The 17,273-nt window shown below is 39.6% G+C and overlaps 1 protein-coding gene across 1 annotated transcript in view; it reads right to left on the bottom strand.

Annotated features, from left to right (window-relative positions):
• Nucleotides 1-731: 731 nt before the first annotated feature.
• Nucleotides 732-17,273, bottom strand: part of LOC306644190 (anthrax toxin receptor 1-like) — an 86,264-nt gene continuing 69,722 nt past the window's right edge. Inside the window, exons 9-10 of the mRNA XM_079110882.1 lie at nt 12,744-12,804; nt 732-853 (exon numbers count right to left, since the gene is read on the bottom strand). The gene's annotated coding sequence lies outside the window, so the exon portion shown is untranslated. The remainder of the gene's footprint in view (nt 854-12,743; nt 12,805-17,273) is intronic.

Raw genomic sequence — 17,273 nt, 5'->3', positions numbered from 1 at the left:
TGCCAGATGCAAATAATAACCAGGGCTCCTGGCATCTGCAACTCCACAATCGGCCTCCCCCATCTCTCCTGGACAGGCCCATGAATCACACATGGCTTTAAATTAGAACTTGCCTGCTGCAAATGTCTCCTGCAGGTTCCAATGTTATGACAATTCATTTTTCTCATGAAATGCACTTAGTTTTACTTCCATATTCTTGTATTTCATGTAAGGTATTCACCACGATGAGAGTTTCTTGGCTACTCCAAGTAAGAATCATCCAGATGGAAAGGTCTTCCAGAACCTATGCATGCAAACCTAATAGTTTGGCTTTTGGTTTATTCAGGATTAATAAGTTTAGAGCATTTCTTTTTCACTGGAGAGTCTGCAATGCTTTGTGAAGAAGCCTGAAGCTCCACAGTCCCTGACTAATCAGTGCCTGCACAGTCTACTGGGAGTGACTGACTTTGCAGATGGAAATGGACAAGGAAGCAAGTACCCTCTTCCTCCTGAGGGGCAGGGCTGCCACTTGCAGCAGTGAAGCTAACTGGAGGCTCATGTCCAGGCCTGCCCTGCTGCCCAAGCTGGGCACCCTCCTCAGTGCCCATTCAGAGGGGCACCTTTTCTGATCAGGACCAAGACACTGTAGGGCTAGCTGTGCCCTACAACTCTTCTTTGCAGGTTACATGGGTGTGGCCTTACTGGAAAATAAGCCGGGAATTCCCTCCTTTGAAGCAGGCTGAAAAACCCACCAATTCTGCAAGGACTTACTGAGTGTGACCGAATCATTGATCTTGAAGCTGCAGAGGACCTCTGTCCACATTGCGGGCATGCCGGAAGCCGTTTCTCCTCTCACCCACGACTTGAAATGACTCTGAAATGGAGAATTGACAGGACACATAACTTAACCATTAGCCTTAAGCTTCCTGTCTGCTCTGATTTACAGCATTTGTTAGCTATTTCACCAGCCTTAAAATACTCAAATATTAGATCAGGTTGGAAACCAAAAGCAACCACATTTGTTCTTTTCCCACTGACCCACTGGTTCTTACCAGGTGTTCCCAGCCAAGGCTTATTACCTGGTCCCCTGAATTCCCGCCTTCCTACCTTTCCTCTTGAGGATCCGCCTATCTGGATTACCTTCCTCCCTCTTCTTTCCATTCAAATCTTACCTATATTTTTGAGCCCAGAAAGTTTTTAAAACAGTAAGAAGGGGGCCACAGAGAGGGGTTCTCCATTCCTTCTGCAAAACTCAACTCTCCTCGGGTCTGTTTCACATTTTGGGTCCCCCTGAAAGAATTTCTCTAGGGCCCAGGGTGCCTAACATTTTTTGGAAACCACTCTAGCATTTTCAGCCAGTGCTGAACAGTGCAGCATGTCATTATGTAATGTCTGCTCTTGTTCTTTTGTCTTTTTTCTCCCCCAACTAGAAAAACACCTCTTTAGGTTGGTAGTTATTGGATACTGCTAAGCAATCCCATCTCTGCTAGGAACACAGTGGTGGTGTGCAGGTTTATGTAGGAATAACTGTTCTTAGCAACACATGCAAGTCTTGTTCATCTGCGGTCAGTTGTGAAGCAAGACCTGTTTAAACTAACACTGGTCCTTGAGTGTAGAACTTCTTTCTCTCTAAATAGAAGAGATAATATATCTCACAGGCCTGCAAATTATTTTAATAATGATGCACATTCAATGATGCATATTAATACATGTGAATAAAATCCTATTCTTTACCATAGTTATACCAAAGGAAAAAACCAACTAACACATTAGCTAAACACTTAGGAATATTTGCTCAAGTTTGATGACATCTAATGACCAATGCTCGACTTTCTTTTATTTTTATCATTCCTATGTCTATAAAAATCGGGGATTGGGATAAAGCTATGTGGTATATAAAAATAAAAATAGACTAAAAGTACGAGGGGAAAAATGTATCATTTGTGCAAATGGATCTTTAATTGTAAACTGCTATCCAAATGGAGACTTTGTTGGAGGAAGAATGAGAGAATTAGCATATGGGACTTTTTCGTAGTTAAATAAATGTCGAGTCTATGCCACTTTATTCCCAAAAAACTAATTTAGACGTCATGTTTGCAAAGATATTTAATAACTGATGGTTAATTGCTCTGTCGGTGTGTGCTAAACCTTGAATATATTTGAAGTCATTTCAACCGCACTGCAGCCCAGGGAGGAACAAACGACAAACTGATCTTAGTGAGGTCAGGTACTTTGTCCAAGATCACACAGATAATAACTGTCAGAAACAGAACCAGAATCCAGGACTGCCAGGAACCAAATGCTATGCTCTTAGAACTCAGTCATTTTCCTCCTAACTAGTATGCTAAAATAGATACTCATTGTCTTGTGACAGATGAGAACTTAGAAGTTGGGTTAAGATTTTTTTGTAACTTTATTTTATTTTAATTTCAGGCATGTTTGCTCATTTTGCAGAAAAGTGGAGCTGGCCTGGATGTGAAGAAAAAACTGAAATCTAAGTAAAAGAACCCAGAGGCACTGGGTGTACCACAAGAAGTACAAATAAGAACAGAATGCTTTTAGAAGTATAAGAGACCTTAACAATAAGGAAATTGAGATTTTGACATTTTAATGACTTGCTAAGAGTTACGTAATTAGTAAACAGCAAAATGGGACTTATAGCCAAGTGTTCGGAGCCTAATTTGTGAACTTTATTAATGAAGGTCATGGGCATATGATTTTTCAGGACCATAGGTCTTATTACATATGCATGTTGATGCCTAGACACAATTGCTGCATTTAGAAATCAGAAAGATAGATTTACTATTTTTCTTCATATGCTTGCCAGGCATGTGACTGATCATTCAGTTGGTTCAACAAGCATTTTATTAAGTGTTAAGCATTATGGAAGAATCTTATTGCATCTTACTTGCTCAATTAAGCCTATAGAAATCAATTTCTGTTTCCCGTTTGCATGCTAGACATATAGAAGTCTGCAGTTTGACATTTTTGCTGATTCCAAATGCTTTCTGCCTTGCTGCCTACTACTCTTCTTTCTTCAAAGATCAGCACAGGAAGAGAAGACTCTGGAAATGCAGCCTGGGTGCCAAGCTCTCTTCCCTAGCACCATGTTCCAGCATTACCAGTTCAGCTGCTGAATCCTCTATAAAAGAGACTGCACACATGTCTGCTTGGCCCAATCTCAGGGAGTTTAGGAAAAGAGACAGCAGGGATCCATGATTTGGCCTTGCTGGAAACCAAAGTATGCAATCCCCAGGCCTGGGGAGGTGGAGGAAAGGAGGCTTTGGGAAGCACAGGAGAGGCAAGCTCCCAGCCTGCCTGGTACAATTTCTCTGTCAGTGCACACATTTGGTTTCCAGAAACCAAACATTTGACCCGGCAGCCCAACCAGAGTGTCAGCTCTTTGCACAAAGATGTTATGTAACTAAATGCTGTTGAATGAATCCATCAGCAAGTGAGAGCCAGGGCACATTAGAACTGGGATATATCACTTTAACTCCATTAATCCACAAAGCCCTGGCTCTATCTTTCAAAATATGTATGACTCATTGTTTTTAGCCAATTTTCATTTTGGATTACAGTTCCTGCAAGAAATGTCTAGGGACCATAGGGCTTTAGGGAAGAATTTTCTACCTGATTTAATCTTTTATGAAACACATCCTTTAAGGGATTTTTAAAAGATATAAATTCATTATAATTCTTTAGTCATTTTTATTCCCAACTACAATTTAAGTTTCCTGATGGCAGAATCTAGCATTTCTATTTCTTCTTAATGTTTGACTTGACTGTGCCTAACCCAGGGCTGAGCTGGTCTCAGTATAGGATCACTGAATGACACTAAATAACACATCTTGACATAGGGGATAAAAGGGAAGGACAAGATAGTTATTTACTCAGGAATCAGCCAGTTTTAATAACATTTATTTTATGAAGTTAATGAATAAAAAGAGGTTCAACATCATTAGTCATTAGAGAAATGCAAATCAAAATCACAATGAGGTATTACTTCATAGTCACTATGACAGCTACATAAAAGAAATGGATAGCCAGGCATGCTCCTTGTAATCCCAGCAATTTGGGAGGCTGAGACAGGAGAATCCCAAGGTCCAAGCCAGCCTTAGCAATTTAGTGAGGCCCTAAGCAACCTAATGAAACCCTGTATCATCATTTTTAAAAAACCTAAAAATAGGTCGGGGATGTGGTTCTGTGGTTAGGCACTCCTGCATTCAATCCCTGGAATAATAATAAAAAAAATAATAATAATAATAAATTGTATAACAACAAGGACCGGTAAAGATATTAGAAGCCATGAACATTTTTGGTGAGTATGTAAAATGGTATGTCTTTGTAATATAGTTTGGCAGTTCCTTAAAATGTTAACCATAGTTACCCCATGAATCAAAACTTTCACACCCAGATAAACACTGGACAAAGTGAAAATGCATATCCACACAAAAACTTAGACATGAGTAGCATTATTTATAATAGGCCCAAATTGGAAACAACTCAATGTCCATTAGCTGATGAATATAGTATTTCTATAAAATGGAATATTATTCTATATAATGGAATATTATCCAGCCATAAAAAGAAATCAAGTTTTGATAACATGCTATGACATGGATGAACATTAAAAACACTATGTTAAATTAAAGAAGTCAGACACATAAGGCCACATATCTCCTGACCCATTTGTGTGAAATGGCCACATTAGCTCGTCCATAGAGATAGGAAGTAGAATATCAAGGCCAGAGCTGGAGGGAGGTAGAAGAGGGAATGGCTGCTTGATGGGTGTAGGGTTTTTTTTTTTTTTTGGGTGATGAGCATATTCTGGAATCAATAGTGTTTATGGTTGCCACTGAAATGTCAAGTTTAAAAAGGTGTATTTTACAGTATGTGAATTATAACTTAATTTAACCAAAGGAAAAAAGTCAGTGGTTTGATAAACTTATTCCATTCTGTTCCTTCCTTTTCTTCCTTTACTTTTCTTCCACTTTTTTTTAAAAAATGTGGAAAACATAGCTTTGAGATGACCTCATAAAGATTGCCTATTAGTCACCGTATTGGAAAATGAGACATCGACCTCTCCTCCAATGGCTCTGCTCACTTAAGACTTTTCGGCCAGTGACTAATGGTGCAACTTCATCTTGGAGGCAGTTTGGATTTGCTCTCCTAGTGAATGCCTAATGTGGCATGTAACTTCTAACGTAAAATATAGAGAATGGTGTTTGACAGGTGCTTTCTGATGGCTGATGAAATGAAGTTTCCCTGTGCTGCTATCAATCTCTCTTCCTGCTCCTCCTCACCTCAATTCCATGCAACCCCCGGATCTGCTCTCTGTAACTGTACATGGGTTTGCATTTTCTAGAATTTTATGAAAACAGAATGACGTCATAAGTAATTTTCTGATCTGGCTTCTTCTACTCAGTATAATTATTTTAAGACTCATCTATGATTATTTTGAGGTTTATACATAATTGATTGCCTTTTGATTGAAATCTGATACTGAATTTTACTGATTTGAAAAGTACCCATATAGAAAATGATTCTTTTTAATTTTTTTATCTGTTCTAATTAGTTATCTATGACAATAGAGAGCATTTATGAATTTGATAAATCACACATGAATGGACTATCAATTTTGATTGTACATACTGTAGGATCACATCGGTCATGCAGTCATACATGCACATGAGGAAATAATGTCTGTTTCACTCTACTACCTTTCCTACCCCTGTACGCCTTTCCCTCCCTTCACTCTCCTCTACCTAATCTAGAGTAACTATTCTTCCCTAGTGCCCCCCCACCCTTATTATGAATTAGCATCTGCATATCAGAGAAAACATTGTCTTTGGTTTTGGGGGTTTGCTAAGTGAAATTTATTGCTTTTTATTGCTGAGTATTATCACAATTTGTTATCCACTGATGAACATTTGAGTTGCTGACAGTTTTTGGCCCTTACAAACAGAACTCTTAAGGACTTTTATATACAAATCTTTGGTTATAGATTTCCTTTTCTCTTTTATCTTGGGTAAACGCCTAGGGGGTGCAATGGCTGGATCATATGGCAGGTATATATTTAACTTTTTAAGAGACTGCCCAAACTGTTTTCCAAGGTGGTTGTGCCATTTTACATTCCAACCAACAGTGAATGAGCATGGAAATATCTTTAAATGAAAGCCCTAGTAGAGAATGAAACACTCCATCCAGAAGGGGGACCTAGTGGCCAGACACGACCACTTTGAAAAGTAAGAAATGAAAGAAATGGAATCACACTACCTGATGATGTTGCCTGAATGTGTCTATTTTAAGCATCTAATTTCCAAATGTTAAATATGAAGCCTGAAACTATTTTCCCTGTGAGCTCACTGACCCAGCTCTATCAGAACCAGTGGGGACACAGTAGGAGTGACGTGACTGTCTCTGATGACCATGTGAGGAGCTCATTATAACTTCCGTTTCTGGTCGATCTTATGAGAACTTCAAATACAGAGCAGTTGGCAGGTTGCACACTGATTCCAATTAGTTCCTTCCTGGAGTACTTGTTTACACAGCAAAATTGTGATCTGTGCAAGTCTGAGGCCGAGTTGGACCAGAATAAAACTGTGCTCATGCACAGGGTGCATTTCCTAGAAAGAAGCTAAATTAGGTGGAGCCAATCTATTGATGGGCCAATTTTCCTAACTACACAGAGGCTAATCTGTACAAATACCTAATAGGAAATTTTTATTTTTGCTTTTATGTTTTGGTACTGGGCAATTGAACCCAGGGGTGCTTTATCACTGAGCTACCTCCCCAGTCCTTTAAAAATTTTTATTTTGAGACAGGGTTTTCTCTGAGTTGCTGAGGTTGGCCTCAAACTTGCAATCCTCCTGCCTTAGCCTCCTGAGTGGATGGGATTATAGGCATGCACCACTGCACTCAACTAGGAATTTTTTATTAAAGAGTCCATATTGGGAAGAAAACAGAATTAACTTAAATGCAAATAATGCCAAAGTTGCTGAAAAGGTTCTCCACTAATAGATGACTTCTGAGTGCTTAGAAGGAGGGGCTGTGAGTCAGGGATGTAAGCTAAATGGCAACCATATAATTGGTCTGGTTTTCGGGTGAAAACAGGGACTGGTGGGGACTATGGTAAACTGGAAAAAGTACATGTGTCTTTTAGAAAGAATTTATTCAGTCCTTAATAATCATTATCTTATAATAAATACAGGTCCGATATGACTAGATCTGATTTTTCAAGACAAGATGAAAATATGAATTTTTAGGCAAAATCAGATTTTTCAAATGTTGGCAATTAATTAAATTTTTTAAAAATGCAGTGTGGATCAAAAAGAACATATGTGCAGACCAGCTAGGGTCCAGAGGTTGCCAGTTTCAATTCTTGAGAGTGGAATTTTGAGAAGGCTCCCTCTCCCCAGATTAATTTCATCAATGATGGATTTTTTTCTTTTTAACCAGAACAGATTAAATATTCTCCCCACTGTCTCTCTGCATTAGAATCTTCAGTTAAAATGAAAAATAGTTTCAGGAGTCCTTGTTTCTTCAGTCATTAAAAAATAAATCAACCATTAAGATCTTAGCCAAAACTGAATGGAGTCTTTAGAAGCTTCAAGTTGTAAAAGAGACCCAAAGGAGGTTTTCTCCAGAGAGCATCTGGTTACAGATGGCCATTCTGCCACTGCTCACATAATTCTAGAGGTGGAGACTTCAGACCATCCACTCCATTGTTGGAAAATTTTAGTTGTGAAAGTTGCCGTATTAAGCCAACATTTGCTTCCCTGAAGTCCTCCCAGCCTCTCTGTGGTGGTCTCTTGAAGCTTAAGCATAATACATCTCACATTTCCTTTCTGCATGGGAATCCTCCCAGCATCTGAAGATACTCTTGTGAGTCTCAATTCTTGGTCTAATTTTTGGTTCTTTCTATCTTTCCTCATTTCACAAGCTCCCACTGCTCAGGAGCAGACCTCTGCTATACTGCTCAGTGCATGATTTTGTAATTTATTTGAGCACATAACTACCTCCCAGAGCAGACTGCATTTCACGGGGGATTGGGAGCAAACCCTGTGAATTTTTGTATTCATAGTTTTTCATATTGCCTGGAACATAGTAGATTGTAAGAACTGGTGGAAAGAAAGAAAGGAAGAGGGAAGAAAAAAGCTAGGAGGGAAGAAAATGGAAGGAAAGAGGGAAGAATGGAAGAGAAAGAAAAAGAAAGAAACACATGGTTTTTAGATCCATCACTGCGTCTCTGGTGGATATGCAGATGTTACTGCCATTCCTTAAGTAGGGTACTTGGAACTGTGATCTGAACACCATACTAGGACTACTAGCTGTCTTGTCTGGACCTAGATGGCTACCGAGGCACCCTAGGATTGCATCAGTTCTTCTTGGTCAAAGGCCTTCTTGCTGGCTACCAAGAGAGCTGTGATTGTCCTTGTGTTGTCTTTTCCCCCTGCAAACATTTTACGAAGTCAGATTTGCCTAAAACTGCTTGCTTGTGAAACTGGCTCTTTGAGGCCAGGTTTGACGCTTTTATATTTGTCCCATTAACTTTCACTTGATTTGCAGCCCCCACACCTAGAGACCTGCATGGTATTGTGGTTTTGTTTTCCACCCAGTGCATTATCTTGCTGCCTCTCTCAAGAGCGCAGTTTACTGTCAGAACCACTGCTGATGCTGAGTTGGGGCGAGAGCCAGGTGAGATCATTGTCTTGGGGGAATGCAGTCGTCAGCAGAGGAAGACCAGCAGGACAGACTTGGGTGGGGCTCCTTAGCCGGGGTTGCTCTGGGGACCAACAAAGGCATGTAATTCAGAGAATAGGGGAAGGGGGCTTGGAGACAATGTTTTGGATGAAAGCAAATTCTGCCTCCTTTAAAGATCTGTCTAGGGCTTGGTCTGACCATTTTACTTTAGAAATGGGAACAGTTGTTTCCTTGTTTACCCTCTCCCACAACACATATTGAATTAATTAGTTATTTAGCAGATACTCTGATCTGTATCAATGTCCTCCCCCAATTTTTCTTTCAGTGGAGAAACACACACGCATGTTTTTCTCATCTAGATATGACATTATTAGCACCATATTTAACACTGACCTTTAAATCCTCATTAAAATGAGGCTGATGACAATAATGTCACCTTGTTTTATGCAATAGTTCATGCTTTCTGAAACACTCTCATGTAAATCCCTGGTAAGCCCTGGATCCTCCATTAGCCTAATGAAAATCACAGAGGGTCTTGCTTAGTTTTTTGCTACAGGTGCTCAGGGCTATGGACAATGGAATGGGCTCCAAGGCTTCCTGAAAGCTTTGCTTACCACAGAGAACAGTCAACAACAGCCCTTCAGGAAACCCAGGGAAGAATTTTGATGTAAGGCTATCCTTCAGAGGTTTGATTTTCTTCTTAGAATGTTATTCTGTAATCAGCATGTTTTTTATATGTGCATTATAATTATACATAATAGCAGGGTTCCTTTTTAAATATTCACACATGCATGGAATATCATCAGCTGCATTACAATCTCCAGAACTTGCACTATGCTGGCCTCCCTTCTCCTGCTTCTCTTCCTCAGAGGTCTTTCTTCTATTTATTTAGGGTTTTTTCAATTGGTGCTTTATGGCCATACATACAGGTGGAATTCACTATGGTGTATTTGTATATGTACATAGCATAATTGGGTCAAGTTCATTTTTCAGCTCTTCCCTTTTTCTGTCCCTCTTTTACCCTTATAATTCTGATTCAAGGGAAGTAGATTTCCTATTTTGTTCAAAACTTAGGGCTAGCACCCATCACTGTGTCTTGTATCATTTTTTTTTTCTTCATTAGAAATAAAGAAAACAGTTGGATGGTTTGCTCTGACACAGTAGGATAGTTTTTCTATAAATATGTGATACTACAAACATACCAGTGATGTTAAAAATATCTGAAGAAAGATCCTTTAGGTTGAATTTATCAGAGATTTATCTATTTTTTTGGTTCTACCAAGGAAATGGCACTGGGAATAATTTATTGGTTAAATTGCTTTAATTTGTTTAAATTTATTAGTGCATTTTTTGGTCTTTTTTCCCTTAGCTTTTAAATAACCTTTCAGTAATTCTTAATTCTTTTTTTATTTTTTCATTTAATAAGAAATGTATTAAGCCAGGTGTGTGGTGGCGCACGCCTGTAATCCCAATAGCTCAGGAGGTTGAGGCAGGAGGATCAAAAGTTCAAAGCCAGCTTCAGCAGCTTAGTGAGGTCCTAAGTAATTTAGTGAGACTCTGTCTTGAAATTAAAAGCAAACAAATAAATAAAAATATATAAGAAGTGCCCCTGGATTCAATCCCTGGTACCAAAAAGGAAAAAAAAAAAAAAAGTTTTCAAATATCTACCAATTTCTGAGGATCAGGTATTGTGGGCCTCACTTTTCTGTGCCATATTCAAGTTTATACATGCAGTTCTTTTATGGTCTTGAACACCTTAATGGTATGTGAGGGGATTCTGGTTTACTTGTTGAGTCTAGGATTACAGAGAAGCACTTTTCTCTTGTCCTTGTGGTTAATATTTTTACTTTTATCTTGGTCTTGTTCTATCTTTGGCTATGAATTTCTAATTGTGTCATTTTCATTAGCCAGTTCAAGGTGGGACATTGACTTCTTATGAAAGGAGTGAATGAGGATCAATAAGCAAAAGGCAGTGGCTCTGTGCTTTGAGGGAAGGCATGAATCAAGATGCTCAGCCAACTTTTACTGACGACGTGTTAAGTGCCAGTACTTGGAGGGAAATAAGTTTCCTCCTGAGTGTTCAGGATGCCCACAGGAAGGAGCTGATGATGCCAGTGAATTAGAGATTGTGTTCGTTGACTTCAGACTTTCTGACGTATCACAGGTTGCCAACATACCCAGCAGGATTGCTAAACTGGAAGTCTGGGTTTTCTTCATGAATGGGATAACTGCACAATTAAAGGGCTTCCTTGTTTTCCACTTGCTTTAAAATTAGGGAACTATAAAAGTGAATAAACTCACACACACCATACACAAGATTAATCTATAATAACCCACCCATTTACTGTAACAGAAGCACACAGAACCCAAAGTGATTTACCTTGAAGCTAACGGAGTCTCACCGAAGCTTCTCCTGCACAGCCCCTTACAAGGTTCTGGCTCTGTTTATGTGGTCATATGTTTTTATCAAATTGTGAAGTTTTAAATTTTTTTCCTTCGAGGGGTGAAAAAACATAGATACCCCTGCCATCTGTATTGCTAGGTAGAAATGTATTTAAACATCAATAGGTAATTTTTAAATTGCTTTTCTTTGGAAAATTAACACATTTCTGAATAGTCATCAAGTATTTTGCTAACATATTTATACATATATGGGTGACTATATGCATTTATGTATGTATATATTTATGTAATAGGTAATTAGATGCCAAGGCCAACTTTATGTAATTACATGCATACTTAATGTTTTCATGTTGGTAGATTATTTAGTGTCTAACTCCTCAGGAGTCTTTGATTTGTCCTAACATATGGAAACTGGGAGACAATCCTCAAGCAATTCCCTCATTTGTACCAATAAAACATACCATAATCATTGTAATGTATAAGGTTTGATAAGGCCTGAAAGGTCTTCCTTTATGCTAACTGTCTTATCAGGGTGGCACATCATATTTTCTGTTGGCAAATAATGACCAGCACTTGGTATTTTGGGAGGCCAGACAGCTGATAGCAACAGGGAACTCCCGACAGTGAAATGCAAGTCCCCGGGGGACAGAGACTCATGCAGACAGGTGGTCCTTCTTGTATCTCCAGCACCCAGCACAGTCCCTGGTGTGCAGCAGATGCTCAACAGTGCTTTTTAAATGAATGAAAGAAGAGTGTTGGGAAATCTGCCTGGAATTATATGAAGAATGGCTGGAACGGCTGAAGTTTCAGGCAGCCTATGATAACACACAGCAAGAGTGAGACCCCCGTTTTTATCACTTAGAGAAAACACTGTGACTCAGAAAAGGCTGCTTCTGAGTGTAAGCAGAGATTTCCTATATTAATGACAAAATCGTCACAGCTTTTATCAGTTTTATGAGGACTGGTGGATTGAACAATTAGGTAAATATATTAATTATGTAGAAAGGACAGCACCCACTAACCACTTCAATGTAATAACATTTCAGTGATCTGTGGTCACTGAGATCATCTGGTATCTGTGGGGTGACATGAAGATGAAGGGTGATTACACTTCTTTTTTGGGGGGTGGGGTGGGTATTAGGAATTGAACCCAGGGACGCTTAACTACTGAGGCACATCCCCAGCCCTTTATTTATTTATTTTTAAATATTTTATTTAGAGACAGGATCTTGCTGAGTTGCTTAGGGCCTTGCTAAGTTGCTGAGGATGGCTTTGAACTGCACTCCTCCTGCCTCAGCCTCTGAGCTGCTGGGATTATAGGCATGCACCACTGTGCCTTGTGGGGGAGTCCACTTCTGTCCAGAGGCAGGCTGGTGGTCAGTCTTCAGCAATGGTGTGGGAATTCAGCATTTATAAAACTTCCTTGTAATTTGGTACCACAAGAGGACAGAATTTGGATAGACTTTTCCAAACTTTAAAAGTACTGACGTGTTACTTCTTTCTTTTCTTTCTTCCCTTGAAGCCAATCAATTTGTACTCCCTTTTTCACCCACCCTTCTCCTGCCCTGTCTCCACCATGCCACATCAGAAAAGTAAACAGGTGACTTGAATTTAAAATATCAATTGTGTGAAAGCAATTAACAATTTCAATTTACCTCCTGCACATATGGTAGATGGTTCAGCTGCTAGAATTTCAATGCAGGACTTCTTCAAAATCTAGGAGAAGAAATAAAAAAAAGTCAATGTCCTGCGTAATCTGTTAAGAGATAAATGAGATAGAGCTAGGAAAGTTCAAGGCCGTTAGATAGCAGTAGCAGGTGAGAGGGAGGGTAAGATCTTTACTAGTATCATCAATACCAAACATTAATGAGCTGGATTGTGTTAGATGCTGTTGTTAGATACCAAACATTAATGAGCTGGATTGTGTTAGATGTTGTGTTAGATGTCCTATAAGCCATAAAAATTATTATGAATAAGAATTATCAGCAGCTGGGAGAGGTGGCACACACCTGTAATCCCAGTGGCTCAGAAGGCTAAGGCAGGAGGATTGAAAAGTTCAAAGCCAGTCTCAGCAACTTATGGAGGCCCTAAGCAATTCAGGGAGACTCTGTCTCTAAATAAAACACCAAAATGAAAAAGAACTGGGGATGTGTCTCAGTGGTTAAGTGCCCCTGGGTTCAATCCTTCAATCCATGGTACCAAAAAAAAAAAAAAAAAAAAAGAATTTTCAGCAGATATTTATTGAGCCTATGGTATGCCAGTCCTAGTTTTGGAGAGGCTTCATAAAGAGTTGCTGAAATGTGACATACACTTGACATGATAAATGATAATGGCCAGTCACATGTGGTGGAGGCAAGGGTGAGGAGACAGGTAGTAGGAGCTCTGAAGTTCTTGGGGGAGATAGTTTGGGGCAGGTACACTTCCAAGGGCTTCATGGAAAAGGTGGGAACTGAGGGTGGAGAGGAGGTGGAGAGGGGTGGGTTGGGGTACGTTAGGGTGCAGCTGGGGATTGGCAGGAGCCGAAGTGGGAAAGTAGAAATACACAGACCTCTTCAGCTGCCACAAAAAGAACTTGAAAAGTAGAACTAAAAGAGCGATAATAGATAAGATGGAGGGCTAAGGTGCAGATGACCAACTGTCTCTAGGTGCTGCATAGTCAGATTACTCTTTTTGTAAGAAAAGTCTGGAAAGAGGATGTGCAAACTGCGCCTCACTCTTCAGGAGGACCTGAGCCTTAATGAAGTGGAAATGTACTCTGCTCTGTAAATGAGCCTGGCAGGATCCACTAGAAGTCTGGAGAACCCAGTGACCATGCAGGGAATTAGTAACAAAAACTTCTGGCCAGAGCAGGGTATCTGACTGGTAGAACTTCTCTCCACCAGTTATGAATCCTACCTCTTGTTGAAAACAGATTCTAAAATTTTAACCAAATATTTTAAACAAGTAAGGAACAGTGAGTTAATTTGCTAACCAAATGTGATAACTTTTCTTGGGGTTTACTTACTCTGAAATTGGAGATGGTTCAGGGGACTGAAGGAAACCATTTTTTTCAATTCATGAAAGGACCTTGGTTAAAACAACTAATGATGTAGTTATAAAATTTAAAGTCTGTAGAAGAAACCATCTTTTTGTACTGGGAATGTCCATTTATTTGCATGGATACATTTATTTAGATATGTTTCTTATTCCAACTTAAGCAACACATACACCACAAGACACAATAAAATAAAAGATGCAATAAATTATAATTGGGGAATGGATTCTTAAACAAACAGGAGAAAGATGATACAGTGAGTGAGAAAAGCACACCAAAAATATGCTCTGAGGAGTTTATTTCCTGGCTAGAAGTGGACTTAGTTCCAAGCTTTCTAGTAGCAAATGAAAAAGTCAGACATTTATGAGTGGTTCAATCTGTGAAATAAAAACCATTTCTCAAAAGAGATAATATTTACCCATTCCAGAGAGAAATCTAGGCGTCCTCATAGAGAAGCATTGTGAAAGGAAATGAACAAACAAGCTTAAGAAAAATCTTTGTCTGATGGGCAGATGATAAGACATTCAAAGTTATCCCAACAGTTCCCTTAGGTAACTCTGTAGACCTAAGTCATAAAACGCAGCATTTCTTTTATTGGTAATTCACAAATTCACTCTGTAAGACTCCATGGCATTTACATATGTTTGCTTCCCGTTTCCTGATTCTGCATTGGGAGAAGTTCCCTCAGATTTTGCCTTATTTCTTGCCTCTGGCTCACCTGCCCCCTGCCCTTCTCCAGCAATGTCCCAGGACTGGGGATTACTGGAATTCTGGGGCACTGTGACTTGTATCCAAGATGACGACTGCCCCACCTGAATGTTAGGATCTCCTGACTCCCCAGTTCCTGTCTCATGGGCCATCTCAGCCACAGGCTGCCATGACTGAGGGAGACAGTCACTCCTCCTGACATGTCTTCAGGCGTGAGTGTCCAAACAGGCCACATTTGAAGAATTAATTCAGAGGCAAAACCTTGGTGAATAGTGGCATTGGAAAAACATAAAGCTATTTTTTGATGTTGTAAATAAAATTCCTCAGGCATTTGACATCTCCAAATAAGTCATTTTATCATCCATGACTAAAGATTTCAAAATAGTCCAAGAACAAAAACTGAATGGTTAGCTTTATCCTGTCTCCATTTCCCAAGACACATACATGAAAATTTCAGGTACATAAGTTCCTGGATTTGGATCAATGTTTTTGAACCAACTGTAATATTTAACCAGGAATCAGTAAAAGAAATGCCAGTGAGTCTTTGACCACTGAGACACACTAACAGCGTTTGTCAAAATATACACACACTATATTATTCTCTCAAAGTGTCTGCAATTAGCTGATAAATCTAAGGAGTGCATGAAGGGCCAAAAAATGTCAGCCAAGTGCTATGATTCAATCAAGTAAAAACACAGCTTTCCCAATCTTAATTGAAAACATCTGGAAGGGATGTATTACAGCCAATAGAGTAAAATTTATCAGTGAGGGGGATGGGCAGGATTTGTCTGGGACAGTGACTTCTATTTGTTTCAAATGTCTGCTTCCAAAAGGTAGGAAGTCATAATGGTACTGAGTGCATTTGGGGGTGGGGGTTCCCTTGATTATTAGCAGCCCAGTCATAGGGCAATCAGTCTGTCTGAACTGAGGCAGACAGCAGATCATTGTAGGGACTGCAGACTGTAAGTAGCCATGGAGGAGGACACAGCTCTGGGGAATCACTAAAGGGAAATCACTGGATGGAATGGAAGAGACTCACACAGCGTCGAAGTGACATCAGAAGTGAGGTATAATTGAAGACCAGGCCAAGACCACCATATTCTTCAGATACAATTTCATGTGAGGAGCTGGTTGGCCCTGACCCTGTGCTTCCCTGATCTATGCTCCTTGATGATTCTTTGAACTTTTCTAAACTCCATTTTGGGAAGCATTTAAACACACTGAGTAATAGTTTGGAATTTGGAATCAAATTTCTTGGCCTAACTCACTCATGAGCAGTGTGACCTTGGGCAAGCCCCATGACTTCTCTGAATCTCTTTCCTCATCTGTAAGAGTGGGATCATGATATCTTACCAAAAGAGTGAGCATAAAGTTATTGTGCTGGGAAGATTCAATGAGATCACACGGGCAGAGCACAGCACTGTGTCTGGAACCTGCTTATGTGCTTGATGAATGCTACCTATTATTACCAAGAACTTGGGCTCCAGAGACAGAGAAGAGATTTGAGCTCTGAATGTATTTATATTGAGATCCAAGCCCTACCACTTACTGGCCATGTAGACTTGGACAGGTTATTAAACCTCAGAATCTCAGCTTTCTCTTCCATAAAACGGAATAAGGAAAACATTGACTTCAAAGGGTCCAATGAAATAAGAGATGTGCATGCAGAGATATTGAGTTTGTAAAATCAATTGAAGGTAGGTGATAAAACTCATGGGGGATTGGAGGTGAGGGAGAGAGTAAGATCAAGGCAAGCTGTAAGGTTTTTGTCTCATAGACAGAACTAGGCAAAATTGATTGCTCAACAGAGAGTTAACCCTTTGGCCACCAGCTGGCCTGTGCACTTCATGAAAATAAGGCACCGAGAAACATGCTCTGAACAACCTTGGTAAAGTCAGCAGGAGGACATTGGATGCATACTCAAAGAATGGTAGCTGTGTGTCATTAGTTACCACTGCTGCTAGGACCCTTAGACAGGAACTGCAGTTCACATATGTTTCTATCTCATCACTTGCTGTTGGCCTTGTGCTTAATCATATAGTGGAAACAAACTGAATCAATGTTAATGCTATTTTCCTGCCAACTTCTGGATAGATTTCAATAAGAAAATAGATGACAAAGCAGGTTTAAATCCATAAAGAACTAAACTCAATGTGTTGTTACTGGTAGGGTTACTTTCACCAACCTCATTGAATTATTGGGGGAGCAAGAGAGGCAGCAGATGGAAAAGGTCTTTGCAAAGTTCTAAGAGCTGTTTAATATATTTAAGTGAAATCCATTGTGGACCAGTCCAGGTTGTATTATAGAATTTGTTTTCTTTGGAGTCTAAAAATCTAATGTCCTTTGTCATAAAGTTCTCAGTTTATGCAGAGATTTATCAAGAATCCTTAAAGAACAGTGAATTTTCGCACAGTTATTAGGAATCTTCTTCCTTTTGATGGAC

Source organism: Sciurus vulgaris (genome assembly GCF_902686455.1).
Source record: "Sciurus vulgaris genome assembly, chromosome: 14".
In the NCBI taxonomy this organism is placed as follows: domain Eukaryota; kingdom Metazoa; phylum Chordata; class Mammalia; order Rodentia; family Sciuridae; genus Sciurus; species Sciurus vulgaris.
This window is presented reverse-complemented; position numbering and strand designations above follow the sequence as displayed.